The sequence below is a fragment of the Heterocephalus glaber genome, unplaced genomic scaffold, assembly GCF_053883595.1.
Source record: "Heterocephalus glaber isolate CG9 unplaced genomic scaffold, H.glaber_assembly_v1.0 deba00001472, whole genome shotgun sequence".
In the NCBI taxonomy this organism is placed as follows: domain Eukaryota; kingdom Metazoa; phylum Chordata; class Mammalia; order Rodentia; family Bathyergidae; genus Heterocephalus; species Heterocephalus glaber.
In genome coordinates, this window is record NW_028258315.1 from 57,364,672 (window position 1) to 57,387,391 (window position 22,720).

General features: G+C 35.3%; 1 protein-coding gene and 1 pseudogene across 11 annotated transcripts in view; both read left to right on the forward strand.

Annotated features, from left to right (window-relative positions):
• Positions 1-22,720, forward strand: part of Cntn4 (contactin 4) — a 955,384-nt gene that overhangs the window by 645,988 nt on the left and 286,676 nt on the right. The gene's annotated exons all lie outside the window — the stretch shown is intronic.
• Positions 20,481-22,627, forward strand: LOC101700196 (ubiquitin-conjugating enzyme E2 N pseudogene; annotated as a pseudogene).

The window sequence follows — 22,720 nt, forward strand, 5'->3', positions numbered from 1 at the left end:
GGTTCCCTGGAGCTGATGTGCCCCACATGACCCCTCCCTGACCAGGCCAGGTGCCCCGCATTCTTTCAGGCAGCAGCACAATGCAGGAAGACCAATTGAAGTTTTCTCTTTCTTACTCACTGCAAACAAAATCACCTGGAGAGCAGCCAGGAGAGCAGTCTTTGCTTTTCTCAATGAGGATTTCTGCCACTAAGCATGCGGAAAGGAAAGGCAAGGCTCTCAGTATATTAGAAAACAAATCTTATGTATGTCCTTTTACCCATGGACAATTTCTTTCCAACATGACCAACATGCTTAACCACATAATTTTATCTTTTTCTCTACAATGTACGTGTGTGTGTTTGTGTGTGTGCGCGTGCGTGCGTGTGCGTGTGTGTATAGTGCTATGGTTTGAATCCAAGGCCTTCACACTGAGCTGCATCACTAGCCCCTTCTTTATATTTTATTTTAAGACAGGGTCTTGTTAAATTGCCCAGATGAGGGGGTCAAACTTGTGATCTTCCTGTTTCATTCTCCCAGAGTGCTGGGATTACAAGCGTGCACTGCCATGCCAGGCTGGAAATTTTTAAAAGATATTTTTCATCCAGTGACTTAACCTAACTATTACTATGCCTTTGTATTTTAATGCAATAATTTTATTTCCTGAAAAATGCTACATATTTTTTAATTTTAAGAGATAATTATCCAGAAATATTTCATCCATGTCATCTATATTCTATGTATGTATATATGTACAAGATAAAACCATTATATAATTTTTAAATTTAAAAATTGATTTATAGAGTAGTATTCCTCTAGGTAAAACAAATTAAATTCTGTTCCCAAAATAAGAGCCACCATCTTTTAAACCAAATTTGCACCTGATAATCACCTAAGTTCAAAGACACAGACTATTCAAGTTTCATTACTACTTTCCTACATTTATTTCATATAGAACTCTAAAATCTCTATTGCTGTCATTCATATCCATTATAAAATTTTTAATTTACTCTAACCATGACTACATTTAATAAGTGCTGTTTCAGACAGGAAGTGGAATTCTTATAACGATGAACTCATTTCTCCAAGTTATTAAAGAAATCTGCTTTTCTTGTGCAGATTCTTTTCAGCTTACCATATTGCATGGAATAACCAATATAGTGGGTTCAGTATAATGGGGGAAAGAGGAGAAGAAAACAGCACACACAATAATAGCTGATTTTTAATGAGAATTCTTTAGGGCTTTGATCAAGCAGATCCAAAATAATTTATCTTACGATAGTAGCAAAAGCAAATTACTCACAACATTATATTTTTAAGGTCTGTCACAATATTCCCAGAGCTGTAACGCTGCCTGTTATAGATGCATTACAATCAACTTTATAGCTTTTCCTATTAGTTGCTAAGAAACAAATTATAATTGCAGTTCTGATCCTTTCCTATGTTATCCTCTTAATGCCCCATACTACCATTTATTTCCTTAAGATGATTAAATGATCAGCAAGGTAATTATTTTGAGTATAAGCGAAAGCATTTTTAGAAGAGAGGCCATGTTTTTATTATTTTCATTTGGGGGGTTGGGGTTAGAGTCATAGTTTCATTGAAATCACCATGTTGAAATGATGTAAAAATTTGACATACATTTAATATCTTTCTTTACAGGCAGGTGGTTATTAATTAGGAATCATTATTTTTAATCATCATGCTGCATTAAAGTGATGTTTAAGAGTAGAGACTGGTGTAAAACTGATCAGAGTTCATATAGCAGTTCTGTCTCTTACAAGACAAACTTTGGTTAAGTTATTTAAATTCCTCAAAACCTCACTGTTCCCTTCTGAAAAATGGCAATAACAGTATGTTCTTTGCCCTATTATGTGTACAATGAACAAGACAATGTATTTGAAGTATCTATTATTTACACAATAAGTTGTGTAGTGGTTATTTGCATTTTGTTAACTCTTGGGTACATGTACCAATTCCCTAAAATGAATGTAATCACTTTATATAATGTAATTATATACAGCAAACGTGCTAACACAATCAAAAGTGTAAATATTAAAGAAGAAAAATATGATAAATAGCTAATAAATCAATTAATTTATTGGAAAAAACAGTAGAAGGTTCTGAAGATATTTTTTCAAGCCTTTGAAAAGATAAAGAGCTAATAAGGAACATTTAGAAACATATCAGTTCAAGTTAGTGTACTATTAACACTGTATAAACCATATCAAAATTAGTGACATAAGAAATGTATTAATTTGTTATTTGAAAAACCACCTGACCAATATTATTTTTTATTAGTACATATGTGTAGTACATAATGTTTACATTCCTTGGGGGAGTTGGTGCATGTACATCATGCATTTTAATTCCTTTTTTACCCCCTTTCCCTTTTCTCCCTTCCCCTTCCACTCATCTCTTGGTCTTCTTCCTCTTTTCCGTGTTATAACAGCACAATTCATAGTAGCTAAATCTTGGACGATATGGCCTATATGTCCATCAACAGATGAATAGGTGAAGAAAATTTGGTATTAACACACAATGGAACACTACTCTGCCATAAGGAAAGATAAACTTTAGTTTTTTGTAGGAAAACGTATGTACCTTGAGACCAAAAGTTAAGTGCAGTAAATCAGACACATAAGCTTAAATATTACATAGTTTCTCTTGTATGACAAACCCAAAGTATAAATAAGGAGCAAAGTAAAAGACAGATAATAGGAAGCAGGGAGAAAGATCTTTCTCAAAGGGGAAAGGGATCAATGGACGGTAGGGGAAGGATAGGGGATGAACAAAAAGTTAAGATGTGTCATGTACGTGTACCAACTCCACACAAGAAATGTAAACATGTGATACATCCTGACCATTATTATTTTTCAAGATTAAATACTCACCGATGAAAGGGTAAATGTAGCAGGGAAGATTTTAGTCCCAACAACTCTAGTAGCCATAATGTGACTGAAGGAAAAATGTTGATTGCACATCTGACTTATACTCTGAACCAACAGATATTTTCTATGAGGATAAAGCAATCACCTTGTTCATCCACATTTTGAAGGTCAAATTTTGACATAAAACAGTTCTAAACATTTAAAATTTAGTTGAAGTAAGCACTATAGTTCCTACTTTTAATGACTCTGTATTTCTGTATTAGATATTGCGTGCCCAACTATATAAAACTCCTCAGTGAAATAGGTGATTTATGCCTTTTGGTATTTGTGAAATTGATTCTCTGTCTTCCTTGCACCTTTATCACCACCCCATCTCCAAAAAAATTTATAATTTCCGATGACTGAACTGTTCAACACTCATGTTTTTTTATAAACATATTGTCTTTTAATCATTTTACACTTAGGTTCCACATAAGAAGTACTCTAAACAAACAAACAAAAAACAAAGAGTGATTTACCCAGAAAAGTCTGGATTTCAACCAGGCAGAATCTTTGGCAACTGTGTGCCATTGAGTTCTTCCAAATGGGGCATGTTCTCCTACCACTTGGATCTTATAAGTAACATACAGTTACACCCAACCTACTTTGCATTAACATCTATTTCTGACCTCAATAGGCAAGTATGTTGTCCTTACCAGACCCCAGAAATACTTATGCCATCAGAATTCCATATTTCTATGGTTGAAAAAAAAGACCACTTTCATATCTGTAGTAGCACATTTTCGTTCTCTGAGAAGGAAAGCTTGATATTACGTGTTATAGAGAATTAAATAATCTTGAGAGTCCCCTGCAATATAAATTGTAGATGACATGAATTCTTTGCTGATTGTAATTATCTCACGCAATTGCAAATCCAAATGTAGTCAAATATTTTGATCTACATTTAAATATTATTTGAGCACATGACACTATGGTAGGAACTCTGGGAAAGTAGGTGGCAAATTACATATGATCTTACCAGAATCTAAAATGAGTAGAAAAAGGAGAAATAAAGAGAAAAATACATGGAGTGCTTAGCTTCAAATGAAAAGGAAAGAAACCATTATTCCACAAACCCATCTGAAATAGTATATCTGCCAGAAACATGAACAAGAAATAAAAATGCATTTAATCTTAATTCCAAGAAGCTCAAAGTTGCTGAACTCAATAAATATCATTTATATTCTCTATTGTTTCATATCCTTCATACCTTTTTTGGAAAATATCGAGAGAACTGCTACTTTTTATGTTTATCATCAACAAATTGAATATAAAACACCTTAAAGATTAAAAATTGAAAAAAAAGGAGCAAGAAAAAATACTGTACTATAAATCATGTGTGTGTAAAATGCCTCAGAACACTGCATTAACCCTTTTAATCGACCTTCCTTGAAGCATCTTTTTACTAAATGGTTTCCTACTGGCAATAAAGAGTTGAGAGCACATACCTATACTGATTTCTACTTTCATGTTGTGTGGGCTTTTTTTAATGGAAAGGAATAGATAGTTTCAAAGAGTCCTGTCTCTCTTACTAACAAAGAATTAAGGTAAGACCCAGAAAATTCTGGCTGTTTCTCTAAGAAGTTATGACATACCACTGGGCAGACTGGAGACCAGGTGCCATGATTCTGTCTGGAGACCAAAAGCCAGTAACTTTTCACTTTGAAAACCTTTTTAGTGCTAATCCCCTGTGGCTTCCAGGATAAGCTACTACTTTTCTTGATCTCTCTACTCCGTATTACATAATAAAGGAAAGAAAAGGAAGGCAGGTATTTCAGAGCCCTGTGGTGAAGAAAAGCAAGTAGATGCTTATGAAGCAGTTTCACTGGGCCCCAATCTTAAACTAAAAGTGTCTTGGAGTCAGTTTTGTGGAGTATACTGGTCTGACCTATCTATTTCCTTAGCTCTGTAAGAGATCTGACAGAACCCTGGTCCAGTTTCCTGATGTTAAGGGTGAGCAAGTGTAAGGCATGAGGTGATGCATCTTGAAGAAGGTCACAGCTACTAGCTGGTGTCCTGGCGCTGTTACAAGAGCTCCTCCACCCCAAGTTGTACCCATTTTCATATTGGTATCCCTTTTTGTCTCCAGAGACATATACAGAGTGACCAGAGAGGGGGAATCTAGGGATCAGAAGGAATGAGGGATAAATTAGAGACCAAAGGTAGTAGTTAGAAGCTTATTGTGATTTTTTTTTCTCACAGCAAGATTGGGGCTTTTAAACTTTTAGAAACTTTTCCCTAGATTAATTGACACTATGAGTATTTTAGTGCTGAAATGTTTGCAGTGCTTAGAAACATTGTCTCTTATAATATAAAATAATATTTGAACCCAAGACCACGGAGTTGTCACTTTAAAAAATACTGTTCTATAGCCAGATATGGTAGAGCACATCTATAATCCCAGTACCCTGGAAGGCCTAGGCATGAGGATGGCAAGTTTAAACACAGCCTGGACATTATAGTCATTTAGTTAGTCCCTGCCTCACAATTAAAAACAACAACAAAAAAGTGCTGGATTGTAGCTCAGTGTGAAAAACCTGGCTTCAATTTCTAGTACCAAAAAAATGTATTCCTGGCATTTTGAAATATCAATTTATCACTACAGGCTAATTGTTGCTCTTCCTGATCTGCTAGATTGACATTTAATGAATGTTCATGACTGATCTGATCTATACTTTAGTTGAACTCTGATTTTCTTGCTTCCTTTTTAATGTACAATATTTGTAATAGAGGTGCATGCATAACTCCCTGGTGAGGGTCAATATACGTTTTCACTAACCATAGCCCTTTCTAGTCTTCTAAGTGTATATTTGTCAGGAAATAGACTATTATATCATGATTTCAAATTTTATATTGTATAGATTGGTTACTTTCATCATAGTGCCTACTGAAAGTTTACTTACAAGCCACTTAATAATTGGAATGATAACCAATTTTTAATTATTCTTTCATAAGATAGAAACTCATACCTTTGGAGGGACCAAGAAAGTCATATGAATGTGTAGAACATGGCATCCAAAACCAATAGAGATACATGATTGTAGTGGCAAAAGCGAGATGCCCTTTCTTATAGCATTCAGTGCTTTGCAATCAAGTTAATCATTAATGCTGGGCAAGCACAACACATATTCGGTTAATTTTCCTATCATTGTTGCAGCTTATTCAACTTTCATATACATTATAAAGGGAAGCACCACGTAGAGGACATATAATTAACACCATTTTTCAGATTAGGACACTGAGTTTTAAAGAGGTTAAGATTTTCACCTAAAGTTGTACGGCTAAGAAGTGGTAGAAATGATACTCAAATGCCTGTAAAAGTAAAACTGTAGTCTAAGGAAAAAAAGATAATATGAGGAATGTAGTTGGTTGGTGCTCAAAAATATTAAGCTAGAAATTAAGTGACTTGAATTTCAGTCTAAGCTTTGCTCTTAGCAAAATAGCTTTAAATGATGTGTAAATGGTTTGGTTCTCATTCTATACATTTATAATTTTATGCCCACTATGGAATTTCCCTTTCTGGATTCTAGAAACCATTTCACAAGGCAACACTTATCAAATGTATACTGGTAAACTGACTCAGATACAAAAGATGGCTTGCTACCTAAACAATCTGTTTATCCCCTCAGGAACAAAAGAAATTTGCATGTTGCCTTCTTCTATGTCCTTGTGTCTAAGAGCAGAGCATTTAACCTCCCTGCACTGCATTCTTGTACCTGCAAAATGAAAGGAGTTGAATGACTTGTTTTTAAATTCGCTTTCAGGTATGACATACCATTAATATATGAATTAAAATGATTAAAATAACTCATGGTGAAATCATACTCATAGGTCAAAATTGAGGTGCTGCCATAGGAAATTGTCCTGAGCCCAAGAAGAACCGAGCAGGATTTTCACCAAGAGTATAGCAGTCAGGCAGAGAGGTAATTAGCCAGTTCTACAGTGACCTAGAAGGAGCGGAGTGTTGGTGGTAGATATTGTTGGATTAAAATCTCAGTTCTACCTGCTCTTTGACAGTGGTCTCGCTTTGAGTAAGTTATTTAACCTCTGTGAGCTTCATTTCCCCCCTTTATGTAAAATGGATGATATGATTCGCATGACCAGCTGCTTTTGTAGATTCAGTGCTGTGGCTTGTAGCAGCATTCAGTAAGCACTAGGTTTCTTTCTCCTACAAGCAGAAGTGCAGGTGGCAGTATAGAAGATTTTTTCTTTGCAGTACTGGAGATTGACCTCAGAGCCTTCACACTGAGCTACATCCCCAGACCTTTTTTGTATTTTTATATTGAGCCAAGGGTCTTACTGTGCCTGGGATGGACTTAAACTTGCAGTCCTCCTGCCTCCACCTCCCAGACAACAAGGATTACAGGCATGTGCTCCAATGCGCAACTTGTAGAAGAGATTTTGTAAAACACATCTTTTCTTTTTCATACTTGAATGATTACACTTAAGAAGTTCCTATTTGGATATACCCCCACAATTTACTTACATGGGCCTACATAGACTTATTCATCAGCCTAATCACAAAGATAGACACATTTCTCACAACTATTTATTGTGACCTGCTTAGTTCTTAGAATTTTGTAACTATGTTGTATTAGTCAGGCTTCTTTAGAGAAATAGAATGATGAGGAGATAAATGTTTTGAAAGAGGAAAGGAAAAAGACAGTAAGAGAGAGAAAGGGGTTGACTGATGTGAAGAATTGGCTCACATAATTACGGAGATTCAGAAGTCCTGTGACTTCCTACAAACCCAGGAAAGCTAGTAGTGGAATTCCAGTCTGAAACTAAAGGCAACCTCAGTCAAAGGGCAGGAAAAGGACTATGTCTTAGCTCAATAGATAGGGAGCAAGAAACACAAATTCCTCCTTCTTTCTTTGTTTCATTCAGGCCTTCAGTATATTGGATGATGCTGAACACATTGGGGAGGGTAATATACTTTACTGACTCCTTTGATTAAAATGATGATCTTATCTGAAAACGTCCTCACAGACATATCCAGAAATAATGTTTAACCTGAGCATCCTTAGGCTGAGTTACACTGACACATAGAATTTTCCATCCCAGATATATAAGGCAAGCAAGGTCTCTGGTTTTGTGGTACCTATTAACAAAGGGGAAACCAAATGAAAAACAAAAAAACCACATGAATAAGATTGTAAAATAGTGATTATGGGCAGGGATATAGCTTAGTGGTTCTGCCTCCTCCCTCACAAGTGTAAAGACCCAAGTTCAATCCCTGGTACCAAAAAAAAAAACAAAAAAACAAAAACAAAACAAAACAAGATAGTGATTATGCTATGGTAAAAATAGATAAAAACTAGAAGAAAACTTTTAATGTGTGGTTAAGACAGCATTTCAGAAGGCAGGACTGCAAAGTTAGTACTACCCAATGAGCTGGCCTGACAATGAGGTCCATATATGGGCTTAGACTTGAAAGATAAGAAGTGAACCCCACCCTTTATCACTACCTTCTTTTTGCCTGTAATAATGAGTGCATTTGTAATTATCAAAGTCTATTTCATATCTTTTCAAGAGTCCTATTCATGTTCAGGCAAAGAAAGAAATCCTACTGGAGCCAGGAGTGGTATGGCCTCAAGGAAAAGTGCTTTTTGCCTGTGGTTTCCTGTATCTAACAATTGTTAGATCTGTTTTTAAGAAGTGCAATTGAATTGTACAATGTACATCATCAGAGGTCACTGAGGACAGATTTCTAGGAGAGTAAAATCTTGTGTCAATATTTAGGCCAAAAATAAAATAATAACCTTAAATGCAGTGAATGACCTCAATAATTCATTCAGATGATTCTATTTTGTGTTTGGATTTCTTTAGCACTCACACATGCAAAAACTGCATTAGAAATTGGTGTAATAGATACATGGTATAAAATGAATATACAGTTTGACCTTGACAGTTAAGAGGAATAAAAAATATTTGAAAGTCAAGAAAATCAAATGCTGGATATTTTTATAAATAAGAATTATGAAAGGGATTATTGAAAAGGCCATACAACCAGAATTAGTTTACCTCTTGAGTAGTGTACTGAGGAGATATACAGGTCTCATTAAATACAGGAATTACTGCTATAAAAGCTATGGTATTGATTTGGTCAATATCTGTAATCTTCATGAGAACATAGAGAAGGAAAAACCATGTAATGGTTGAGAGGCAGACTCTGGAGTCAGATTCCCTAAGTTCAACTTCAGTCTCTGCCATTTACTAGCTATTTAACCATAGATAATACTTTTAACTTCTCTGAGTCTGTTTTCCTCATATGTAAAATGGAAATGCTGTAGAATGCCCTTGATGAGTTTATTAAGTTGACTAACACAGAGAATACTTACCACAGTTCTTCCAAGTTGTAAATGATTATATATAATGTAATAATAACAATTATACTATAGCTAATATGTATTAGAACTTAACATGTGTCAAGTTATTGTGAGCACTCTACTGGCACTAGGTCTCTTAATTTTCACATAGACTTAATGAAGTCTCTTACTATCCTCACATGTTACATGGAGAAAATACAGCACAGAGAAGTTACATGTTTTTTCTAGGATTTGAAGCCTGCTAGCATACCATGCTTTTATCATAACACTGTTCCATTTTGTGTGTAAATTCTGCCATTAATAAACTAATATTTCTACTTACTAATTAAAATGGATAAGAAACATAACCTTTATGCCTGTTTACTCATTGTTATTTGTGTTGTATTCGACTAGGTAGCTCTCAGATTGTTCTTGACATGAAGAAGGAGCTCTGCTGTACCTTCATTAAACTCCTTTCTTTCCACTCTGATTCCAGCCTGGTGCCTGTGGTTATGGTGCCCACAGCTATAGTCATGGTGTCTCTCTGTCCAGAAACCAGGAGGAGGAATATAGAAGAATCTAGGTTCTCAGTAAGGCACAGCTGACTTCTTCCTCAACTGTTGAGGCCACATCCACTCATAGCATAGTATAATATAATATAATATAATATAATATAATATAATATAATATAAATCAGGCATGATTCCTTCCATCCTTCCCATTTACTTCTTATTCCAGAGGTCTGCTTCTCTCCTCTCCATACTCCTGGGTCTAGATGTCCGTTGATGCTGGACCCCCCTAACAGTTTAATTCTAAATAGTCTTGGCATCTGTCTTGTCTTTCACCTCAGGGAAGATTGAGTGGGATTCTTTCTCCCTCTGAACACTAGCCAGACCACCTAATGAATTTCACATCACTGAAGGGAAAATGTTTAGTTAGTAGCTCATATTTCTTTCCAGTCCTTCCTAGTTTCTAAATTTGATTTTAGAACATGCAATAAGGTAGACCAAACTGCAAAAGTTCAAGTGGGGATTTGGGAATGGAGAAGTAATTGAGTACTCCAGGTAAATGAATTTTAAAAATGCAAATGATCTTTAGTGTTCTGTGCCCTCTTGTATTTCAGGAATCCACTCGTTTCATTTATGGTATAATTTCAGATTATTTAATGCAGTGGTATATAAACTAATGGAATATGCATGACCACATAATAAAATGGAACATGGGGATATAACTTATTGATCTCTCATAATGCTATAGCTACCAATCTACAACATTATTATCAAGATGTCCAAAATTAGATTTTCAAATATGTATGATAGAAGTCTCTATGATAGGATAATTTAAAAACACTATTATTTGGCTAATTATGCTGTGCGACCTATCAGATTAGTTTGTGTCTTGTTAAATTCTTTTCAGTTAAATTGTAATCTCATGTAAAACTTTTATCCTAATGGTCAAATTAGAAAGCACTTACTCTCAAACACTCTAAAAAGTAGTCATTAGAATGCCAACCTTGAAATGGAAACACTGTCATGTTCAATGTCCAAAGATCTTTTGTTGGAACTACCTGTCCCTCCAGGGAGTCTGGGTGGCATCCCCAAGGCCAGCAGGGGAACAGGATCTCACTCAGCTTTGCTGAAGGAATGACAGGAAAGGTTTCATCTTTAAAAAATATAACACTCAGAGACATGGACCTCTGCATAGTTGAGCATAACGATTTTCTGAGAGACACATCAAAACGGGAGAAAGTGTTGTCATTCTCTTTGTCCTTTTTCTTCTTTTTATACCTTTAAGGATTTCCCCTAATGCATAATCGGGTGGCTATCTGTTACATGTGATGCTTTATCCATTTAATCTCAATTATACAAACTCAGGACAGCTAGGAATTTGTCTGATTTATCAAAGAAAATGTACTAAGTTAAATCCTGGTCTCTAGAATCAGATTATGTGGGGTTAAATTTTGGTTCTTGATATGGTTTGGATATGAAATATTCCCAGAAATTCATGTACTAAAGTCTTGTTTGCCAGGTAATGTGTTTTGGGGAAAGTGATTGGATTGTAAGGGCTCTAACATCATCAAGTAGACAAATGACATTACTGGAAGCTGATGGGAACAGGAGGCATGACCCACTAGAAGGGAGTGAAGCATGGTGGTGTGATTGGGGATCTGGTTCTCTTACTTGCCCTCTGATTCCCTGCTGCCATAAAGTGAGCAGCTTTAGTCCACCGTGCCCTTCTGCCATGATGTTCTGCTTTACCTCAGGCCAACAGCAATGGAATTAGTCAACCATGGACTGAAACACTGAAACCACGAGACAAAGTTAACCTTTGCTCCTTTACGTCGTTTATGTCAGATACTTTGTCACAGTGACAGAAAGCTGACCAGTACAACACAGTATTATTATTAGATCTGTACCTGTAGGCAGGTTCTTTACACTGAGGGTTCTTTTTTCCTCATCTGAAAAATGACAATAATAATAATTCTTGACCCATGGAGCAGTTGCAAGGATTAATGCTATTACTCATGTGTAGTGTGGAATTGTATTTAGTTAGTATTTATTATTGCACTTTCATCCTTATTAAGTTACCTTAGGTATATTGCCTTGACCTGGCTTCCCAAGTAGATGTCATTTAGAAGTTTCTTTCAAGTAGAAAAGAGAGGGATCCCAAGGAACTATGTAGAGAGCTAAACAAAATTATATTAAACTATAAAATAATTTAGTTATGGGATTAAAAATGAAGTTTCCATTTTTAAATCTAACCTTTGATTAAGGCTTCATCTAGAGAAGCATTTACCAATCAATTGGTAAAGTTTCCAAGTGAGGTACCTATATTTTGAGAAGGTGCAATTAATAGTAATGATTATTAATAACAGCAGTTGCCCTTTAGTGCTCTGTGTTTACTAGATGCCAGATTATACAACTTATAAACATAATCTGTCTTCATGCATAGAGGAAAAAAATCATTATCTCTGTTAAAATGAGAAAATCAAGGTTAGTTCAAGTCAAGAAATTCATCCAAAGTCACATAGTAAGTGGCAAAGTTGAAATTCAAATCTAAGTATATCAGATTCTCATCTGTGAAATGCTGTTGGTGCCTCATGGGTGCCAGGTTCCCTTGTCAATATTTGGGGCCATTGAAAGAGATGAGTTGTGGCCAAGTGAACTGAAGAAAGGTGCTGAACCATAATAGATCTTGAGAGATCACCCAGGCCAGCCTCCTGCCTTCCATCAGGTAAATGACTCAGCCATCTGAGACAGACGCTTTTATATTTTCTGAAAAATCTTCAGGGACAGTCACTTCACAACCTCCTCCAAAGCTAGGAGAGCAGAGCTGGTCAAGCAGAACAAAGTAAAGTCCTAAGTGGGCAGATGTGCTCTGTGTGACTCAGACCCCCAACTGACAGCTTACTGTGAGATGTTCTGCTTGAGAACTTCCTGTTTAACATAGCAGGCAAACCAGTGGATGAGCCTAAAGTCCAGGAGAATCACTTTACTTTCTGTGAGTATTGTATAAATTTATCCACTGGCTTTGGTGATAATAGAAGTTTAATGTCTATCATAGACTTGTTCTCTGTCTGTTTTTTAAAAAAAGCACAGGTAATGGGGAAAAAATAAGAACCAAGATATATCATATACAGGTACAAATACCCAATGATAAATGTAAACGAATTGTATACCTAAAAGGTACCAATAAAAGAACTTAGAAAAAAATAAATAAATAAAAATAAGTCAGCCAAATCTTCAAAAAAAAAAAGCAGTTCAGAAGATGACCAATACACTATTTTTTTCTGCCATTCATAGATTGTACATATTCTTGACTTGCTTTTATTACCAGGAATATAAAGTTATTTTTATGTAAATTCTGCACATGAAATAGATAAATATTGTTTTTGAAATAGATAAATATTGAATGTTTATCAGCATCTGCTATCACCAGTTTGCAGAATAAGTATTGTTACTTTTTTGTAGATAAAATTTAAATGAGATTGACTATAGTTGCACATATAATACTTGTCTTCCCTACTAGCCTGTAAATTCCATGTCACCCTAGCAATCACAGTATCTTACACATATTATGAATTGAATGATAAAGGGAGAAATGGAAGAGCAAAGTCTGAATTTCCACAAATTTCATTTCCTTGAAAATGACTCACAACTTCTCTGAGGTCATTAAAATGAACTTTACTACATAATTCACAGATTTATGGTAAGGAATTATGTAAATCATAGTGGTGTTATTTATCTTTTATCATTTTTATTAAAAATAATTAAAAACATTTTCTAGAGATGAGGAAACTGAGTTCTATACAAAGATAGTAAGTGTTGCCACAAGTTCATGTAGTAGAAGAATGCGTTCATTTCCTAGGCTACTGTAATCAGTTACACTAAACTTTAGTGTCTTAAAACAACTGAGCAGAGATGCATTCCTTCTGGGCATGCTAGGGAAGAATCTGTCCCTTGCATGTCTGAGCCTGTAGCTGCTCTAGCATTCCTGAGCTGTGGCCTCTTTATTCCAATCTTGGTCTGACTTCACATTGCCTCCTCTTCTGTGTGTCTGTCTCCTCTCCCTTTGGTTCACTCTTAAGGGACACTTCTCATTGGTAGAGTTTATTCATGTGATCCAGAATGTTCTCATTGTCTTCAGTTCCTAAATTATATCTGCAAAGGTCCCATTTTCCAAATAAAGACTCACTCCCAGGTCCAAGGGCTTGGGATGTGGACATATATTTTAGGGGCTCATTATTCAGTCTGCTACACCTGGCCTCAGTATATTTACATGCTCTCTATACTCTCCTGTAATGGATCCTAACTTTGACATTTTTAAAGTGAAAAGTGTTGGGGTGCCTGAATCAAATAATAGGAATTTCTACTACACAACTTTGGTGTAATAGTTATATATAATATTTATTTAAAAGATGGATAACTTCAGAACCCACAATCCTTTTAGCTTAAGAGACATAACATTATTTTGCTTGAATATTAATATTGGTTTTAGCTTATAATGAGATTTTTTAAAGTATTTAGAACTGATTTATGCATGCATCTTTTAGTTTGCACCTGAAAATGTACTAATTCTGGCTGTGAGCTTCCTAAGCAAAAATGCTAGAAAGCCAATTGAATTAACAAATTCATTCACATTTTGATCACATTATTCCACTAAATGTGGAAGTCCTTCACGAAGAATCAGCTGTAGAAACCATCTTACTAAGAGACATCTGTCACAAATACCATTCACTTAGCACACACTCCTAATATTGAAGGATGTTTTGTGATAACTTCAGTATCTTTTCTCCACAGAGACATAAAGAAATGAAGATAAATCCTTATTTTAAGCTCTGAGTTTTAAAATGAGTGTATTAATTTTAAATTCCACAAAATAAATGTAAGGTATATGTATACTGTACATTTTCAGAATTCACATTGTTTATGGTGACGTTCCCTCAGCAAACAAAGATTTACAAAGCACAGTTTAACTTTCATAAAAGATAGGGACATTGCTATCATACTACCAATGACCTGAGACATACAACACTTCCTCCTTGGGGAAGTATTACTGTTTTCATTATGTTTGCAGGGGAGCAGCAAGTTCACTTGCTGAATTATTTCCTCGTTATAGGCAATGAAATGAAGAAAGCTAACCTTGTATTAATGCAATAAAGAAAATGCCAGAGATCAAATGCAAAAGCTTCACAATTAGCTTCATCCTAAATGGAAATACGTTTACTTGTTGGAAATAGGTCACACTTTTCACTCTCAATTCCTATCACATCTCTCATTTCTCCAAAGCTATGAGAAGTCTGGTTAATCATTGTACCTACTCATCAGTCCCATTAATCTCTATTATTAACCTACAAGACCTTGTTGATTGAAGTCCAAAAGCAAGTTTTAAGACCTCACTGCTACTTGCCATGTGACAAAATTTCTCCATTTCTAGTTTTACCTGTAACCATTTGGCTTATTACTACCTATAATGGAAAATAAGACTGGGTTTTATTGGATATTTGATCCTTAATTAGTAATGATTATCTTCATGAATATGGTACTGCTTTAATCAGAGGTACTCAAAGCTATGGAGAAGCTAATTTGAGGAACATTATTCGAGTTTTGTTTCTTTTTTACATTTCCCCAAAATTACATCTTTCAAATACCACATTTCCACACTTTTTTGATCACCCCATTTTTGCCGCAGACTGCCAATGCCTTATCCCATGCTTTATAAGGAAAATAATAGAAAAAAATAAAAACAATTCTTTCCTTGATCACAGTTATTAGGTGGGCAACAATGAGAAACCAGCAGAGCTCCATAAGCTTCAAGTTTTGAGAAGCTGAAAGGACCATATGTTATAATTAGGTAATCCATTTGTATGAATGACTCTTGGAGAATATATAGCTGAAATTTCTATCTGAGAAAAATTACCAGCAACTGTGTATCCACATGCATGCCAACTTTATTTTTGTTGTTGGTGGTAGTGTTTACAGCTTAAGGGCATACAGCTTGTTTAAAATCTGCAATATCTTTGAGGTGCATTTTCCTGTTCACTTGCCTGTTTTGGAATAATTAATGAAGAATATGTTTCACAGATTCTGATCTTGAAAATAAATAAATTATTAAAAATGTTTCAAACTTTACAAACAATGTATGTGTCTAATCTATCAATAGGAAAAAGTATTTACTTATATATGCTCCTCTCCAGCCATTCTCCATATGCACATAGGAAGACGCAGTAAAAGCCAGCAAGAGTGAACACTTCCCAGACTTTGTGTTCTGCAGGACTTCTGGAAGTCTTCCATGCTTTATTATGCATTTTATGTCCCCTCCAAAGGACACACAGTAAATAAAAACTCCCCAAGTGTTTTCATAATAAATCCCTTTTTTGCTCATACACAAGCAGTATTTTCAGAATAAATTTTGCAATAACTGCTAATATATTACAAGATGATGGAATAGAAGTGAAAATATCAACAACAACAACAAAAAAAAGTAGATTCTAATCTGCCAGGGATTTAGCTCAGTGGTTCAGCGCCTGCCTCGCAAGCGCAAGGTCCAGAGTTTGATCCCTGGTACCAAAAAAAAAAAAAAAAGAAGTGAAAATATCAACATGAGTTTTAACCGGTTTTACTAATCATCAAAGCCATTGGAGAATTTAGATGATTAAATAACTCAAAAAAGGTCGTTATCTTAAAAAGTACTGTATCATAGTCACAAGCAAAAACTCCAAATTAGCTAGATGAAATATCAAAATTGCATATAGCAGACCAATATCTTCTACCAGCATAAAGGTCTAGGGTAGATTTTGGCCCATTGTCTTGAGAAAGTGAACACCCAACACTCACCTAGGGTGTTGAAGGGCTCTAATCTTTTGCTAATGGTATTTGTTAAAAAAAAATCACCTTTCTCTCCAAGGCCTGGTACAAAGTTACATCATCTGTGCTCTTTGTTTTTTCATTTTCATCTGTCAGTCTCTTTCCTTCCCTCCAAAAGAAGTGAATATGAACTTATTTATTTGGGCTTTGTGAGTTCTCACCACCTCTTTCCTCCCACAACTCCAGTGACATTCTCACAGGGAAACAGTCTTGGTGATCTATTCTATAATATAGGTAAGAAACATCTCATTTTAATCCTAGCCATCTTATTTTTGAACAGCAGATGTGTAACTTTGGATTCAAATTTGTCTTGTATCTAAAAAAAGGTATGTCTGATCAGTGTAAAAACTAATAAAAATTATGTAAAATTTGATTGTGATAAAGCAATCTTTTTATTACATCTAATTTTTACGTGTTCATGATTGCAGAACATGTAAACAACTTTTCCTCAGACATTTTAAAATTACTTATCCTTTCATTAATCACAGAAACAGCTGAAGAAAAGAACAAGATGTCTTGTAGAATTGTTGGTTAGGGCTTTCTTGACACATAGACTTATGAGATAAAGATTGTCTTTGTTTTGTTCTTGTACACTAAGTCCAAACACTCGAGTAGGTTTTGTACTTGGTTTTGGACCAAAAACTTGGGGATTCAAGTGATACTATAACTTGAACAAACTGAAGTTTGTAGCCTTTACTTCCTTCATCATTGCAGTTCTTACTAAAATGGAACTGCTGAGAGATGTGCCTTAAAGGATTATATCCAAAGATTTTCTGGACTCCAAAACATAAGTGAAGAAATCACCAGTATACCTAACATGAAATTGAGGTACCTTAAATACAGTAAAGCAGAAATCTTTTGGCATCCTCTAACCTAAAAATACCAGTTAATAAAATTCAGTTTTAAATATGTCTTTAATTCTATAGTATGCTTATTAAAATGCACTTATTTTATGAGGAAAAAATGAAATTGAAAAGCTGGAATCTAAAAATAAAATCATGCTTAATACACAAGCTAAATATACCCCTATGTTTTCTCACAGCTACATTAATTCAATGAAATCTAATTTAGGCTAGTATCACTGTTCTGAATAAAGATGAATTCATATTACCAGTTCACATTGTGTTTCAGATTCTTTCTTTGAGACTTATCAGAAGAAATGTTAATTGCTTAAGTCCTTACATAAGATCTTGTGTTCTTTAAAGTTTTCTTGAAGAGAGATTAAGAAAAGTGTAGAAACTAAGTTTGCATTTATTTTTAGCTTCATTCTCTCCTGTTGCTGCAGTCCCACTGTGGTGGTCCTATCTTCATACCATTCCTTAAATTAAGAGTCAGCTTTCCAAAATCCACACGCTGTTGTGCAGGTACACACCTCACCCCACTCCATACTCCAGTTGTCACAGTAGCCTTTGTTGATTTCAGGAGTTTTGCCTGGACCTGGGCAATTTCATTTTACAGAATGGTGATGAAGGCAGCTCCAAAATACTGAGTGCTCAAATAAGGTTAGGAGATATGTTAAACAATTCTCTTTTCTGAACAATTATTTTTGCAATAGTCACTGAATAAGAGATCAATACAGTTTGTAACCTTTTGCAACATAACTATAAAATATTTTAAGGTGACTTCAAATCATTTGTAGTTGGTAAGATTATTCTGTGGAAAACAATGTAAAATCCTAGGATGTTAATAATGACTGCATTATAACTCCTGCATCTCTAGGTTTGTGTTTTTTACTTTTGTGCAGACACTTTCTGACCATTTGGTGACCACAATGCCTACTTTTAATGTCTCTTGATTGTGATTGTGATCTTGTCTCTTACCCTGGCATTCTATTTTTCTATTATTTATTCTGTAGAAATCTTCATTTTTCCAGGTCAAGACTGCATGCTATGTACATTGTTATTTTTTTTCTGTAAAATAATAATTTGCATTTTTCTTTGTAATTCCATAGCATTTTGTTTACATCCCTGTTAAACTTCTTGTCCTTAACTGTTTTAAATCAGATAATTCTCAACATCTCCCTACAAGATCAGTGATCTCCAAAGGTAGGGCAATATCTTATCTTTTCATGTTTTGTGTTTTAGCACTCTATCTGGCATGTAATAGTCAATCATTCAGCTGAGGAGAATTGAGTTGAATGACCACAAAGCCATAAGTCAGTCTATGTCACTTCTCTATTTAGAAATCTGTAATATCTTGCACATTCACTCAGCAAGAGCCAGAAATCTTGTAGGTGTCCGCAAGGTGCCACATGGCTGCCCACCTTCCCTACCCCAGTAAACCCCTGCCTCCCTCTCTTAATTCTCTCTCTCTCTCTCTCTCATTTATTCCACTCCAGCCAAGCTGGCCTCTTTCATGTTCCTCAAATATTCCTTGGATCCTGCCTTTAAAAACCTTTTCTTATCTCTACTGACTTTTCCCTAAAATCTCACCTGGCTAAATGCCTCACCTCAAATCTTTGCTCACATGGCACCACACCCTTCAAAATTGCCAAGTCCATTATTTAAAATTCCAGCTTTCCTTCCTATTCTAATTGCCCCCAATTCCTCTTATCCTGTTGATATCCCCCATAACTGTTTTACCTACTAATGTACTATGTCATTTACTTTTAGGATCCACAAAGAAAGGGATATTTTTCTGCCTTGCTCATCATTACATCCCAAGACCCTAGAGCAGGTGCTCTGTAAACATATGTTAAGAGAATTAACCAAATGAGCATGAGTTTTAGTCCATTTTCTAGTTCATTGAGTTTGTGATGTCTGTCACAATATGTTCATATAAAGCTTACTAAGTTTGGGATAGTTTTTGTTAGATTTCATTGTTGAAAAATCGTTCTCTGCACTTCAACTCACTCAAGCTGTGAAGGCAGTAAAACATTACATCAATTAAAATATTCCAATTAACACTAATCAGGAAGAGCAATATTAATAATGCAGCTGAACCAAGTAGCTTAATCTTTGTCATCTCACATATTGCTCCAGGCATACTATTCAATTTTGTAAGATAATTTTTGTCACTTATTATGAATTTGGTAAAATGATGAAGATATTCTTCAAGGAAAAAAGAAGAACGTTATAGTGATATGGGTTCTTATTTTGAAATACCACATTTCTGCTATTCAAATCAATATAGCGCGGCTTTCATCATCATTATGGTCGAGAGGAAATATGGGATATCAGAGTACTAAGATAGAATTTGGAAGACTGAGAAATACGAGAGGTAATTTTTGCCCTCAAAGAGTTTGCAGTGTCCTTTAAAAACAAGTGGTTTGATTCTTATCCTACTAAAGTTTTAACTTTGAACAAATCTCTTAACTTTTATGAGTTTCAGTTTTTTGCTATACATTAAAGTTAATAATGCCATCTGTATCTACTTCAGAGAGATGTTTTCATTGTCAGGAGTTATTAGGAGTAAAAACTCTGCTCTTTTTAAATTTGTTCAGAATAAGTACTTAAAAAATAAGAAAGCATTTCATCATTGTTCTAGCTGCTACCCTCTATAATTACTACTTCTAATTTCTTTGCTGCTATTGTTATCCCTACTATTATCATTACCATATTCTTCTTTAGAATCACAATTTTACCTAAAATGCCCTAAGAGAATACAGTTATTTCTGGTGTCACCTGACTCAGGGTGAGATATCAGACATTTAAAAATGAAATTGAGTGTCTACATCCCTGAGCTGACTTCCTTCAGATTTATCTCTCTCAAGTCAATGCTCACAGCCCTTGTCATTTGTGGGCATATGCAGCACAGCAAATTATTTTGTATCACCTGACATTCTTTTCCCAGCTGAGAGGGAATGAGGCAACACTCTACCTTCTTGTTTCAGCTCCCATACTATAAATAATTTTCCTTTTTGCAGTCTATCTAGCATCACATTTTCTGCACTTTTGTGCTTTTTGGTAGTGATTTCACTTTTCAAAATAGTCCAAAGCAGTAGTACTGTGTAGTGTCTCTCAGCACCTGAAAGCTGTGTGTGTGTTGGATAAGTTTCATGAAAGTACAAGTTATATTGCTGTGGCCAGGAGTCTAATGTTAATGAACCAAAATTATATATTAAGATATGTTCAACCAGAAACACAAATAAAGCCAGATTAGACATTGATCATCTGATAGAAGTGTGTGACCATAGACTCACGGGACCTGATCCCCACATTTCTCCTAGGAACCAAGGTTTAATAGTCACTAAATCAGTCAAACTTTACAGAATAAAATACCACCAATAACAAAAATTAACTGCAACTGGGCTGGAGATTTGGCTCAGTGGTGCCGCCACCTGCCTCAGAAGCATAAGGTCCTGAGTTCGATCCCTGGTACCAAAAAAAATTGACTACAGCCAATCTAGGAGTGTGATGCTGTGATTATGAGCAAGACTTTGTCTTAATTGAAAATAACAAAACTTCAATACTTTTAGAAAAATAATACAGGAGAATTGCTTTATGATTGTGAGATAAAAAGGTTTTTAAAGTAAGAAATTGAAAAAATTAACCATTAAGAAAAGATTGATATATTCCTGGAGCTTACATCCCTCAAATATCAGGAAGGGTAGGGGGAGTCATATACCAGGAAATGATATTTGTAAAACTGTAACTAACAAAGACAGAATATATAAAGAGTTCAAATATATAAACAAACTCTAATGAGTCAGTAAAAGACAAACTTCCAGTAGATGACAGAGTAAAAGACTAGCATTTTCTATATGATGAAATGTGAGTGGCCCATAAACATATGAAAAAACAACCTTTTAGTAATCAAAGACTTGAAAATCAGAAATCATGCACTACCATTCTATAGATTAGATTGAAAAAGGTAAAATATTTGTTGGTGAGGAGCAAAAGGAATTCTCATTTAGGGTGATGGGATTAAAAATTGCCCAACCACTTTACTAAACATCTGACTCTCTTGTGATCTTGAAAATCTAAGCCTGTGTTTTATTACCTTAGACATATACCCTCTGGACCAAAGAAATTGGAAAATGTGCCCAAGAAGCATGTCTTCAATAGCAGTTCAGCTTGTAATAGCAAATCCAAAGGAAAAAAATAGTAATCAGTGGACAATGAAAAGCGTTATCCACTGTAGTGAATTCCTACAAAGAAGTATTAAAAAACAATGAAAATGATTAAAATGATCGCTATACCCTTTGAGGCTGAAATTATTATTGTTGTTGTTATTACTATTGTTGTTATTGTTATTATTATTTGGTGTTGAGAATCAGATCCAGGCTGTCACACATGCATGCTAAGCCATTCAACTCCCAAGGCTGAATTTCACAGAATAATGTTAAACATGAATAGTAAGTTTCAGAGGAATACATAGTATAATTATATTTTTAAAGACACAAATACCAGGGAGCCCGGGACTTCCACTCATGCGTGAGGCGAGCGGAGCCGGAGACTTGACCAGAGGCCGAAGACGGAATCTGACAAGATGGCTGGGCTGCCCCACAGGATCATCAAGGAAACTCAGCGTTTGCTGGCAGAACCAGTTCCTGGCATTAAAGCGGAACCAGATGAGAGCAAAGCTTGTTATTTTCATGTGGTCATTGCTGGTCCCCAGGATTCCCCCTTTGAGGGAGGGACTTTTAAACTTGAACTATTTCTTCCAGAAGAATACCCAATGGCAGCACCTAAAGTACGTTTCATGAACAAAATTTATCATCTTAATGTAGACAAATTGGGAAGAATATGTTTAGATATTTTGAAAGATAAATGGTCCCCAGCACTGCAGATCCACACAGTTCTGCTCTGGATAGAGGCTTTGTTAAGTGCTCCTAATCCAGATGACCCATTAGCAAACGATGTAGCGGAGCAGTGGAAGACCAATGAAGCCCCAGCCATAGAAACAGCTAGAGCATGGACTAGGCTATATGCCATGAATAATATTTAAGTCGATCTGATCATCAACTTTGTGTCACTTCTCCTGTTCTGCCAAGACTTCTTCCTTTTTTGTTTGCATTTAATGGACACGGTCTTAGAAACATTACAGAATAAAAGCCCAGACATTTTCAGTCCTTTGGTGATTAAATGCACATTAGAAAATCTATGTCTTGTCCTGATTCACTGTTGTAAAGCATGAGCAGAGGCTAAAAGTATCATCGGGATTGTCGTGAAATGTTTAAAAGCAGTGGCCTTCT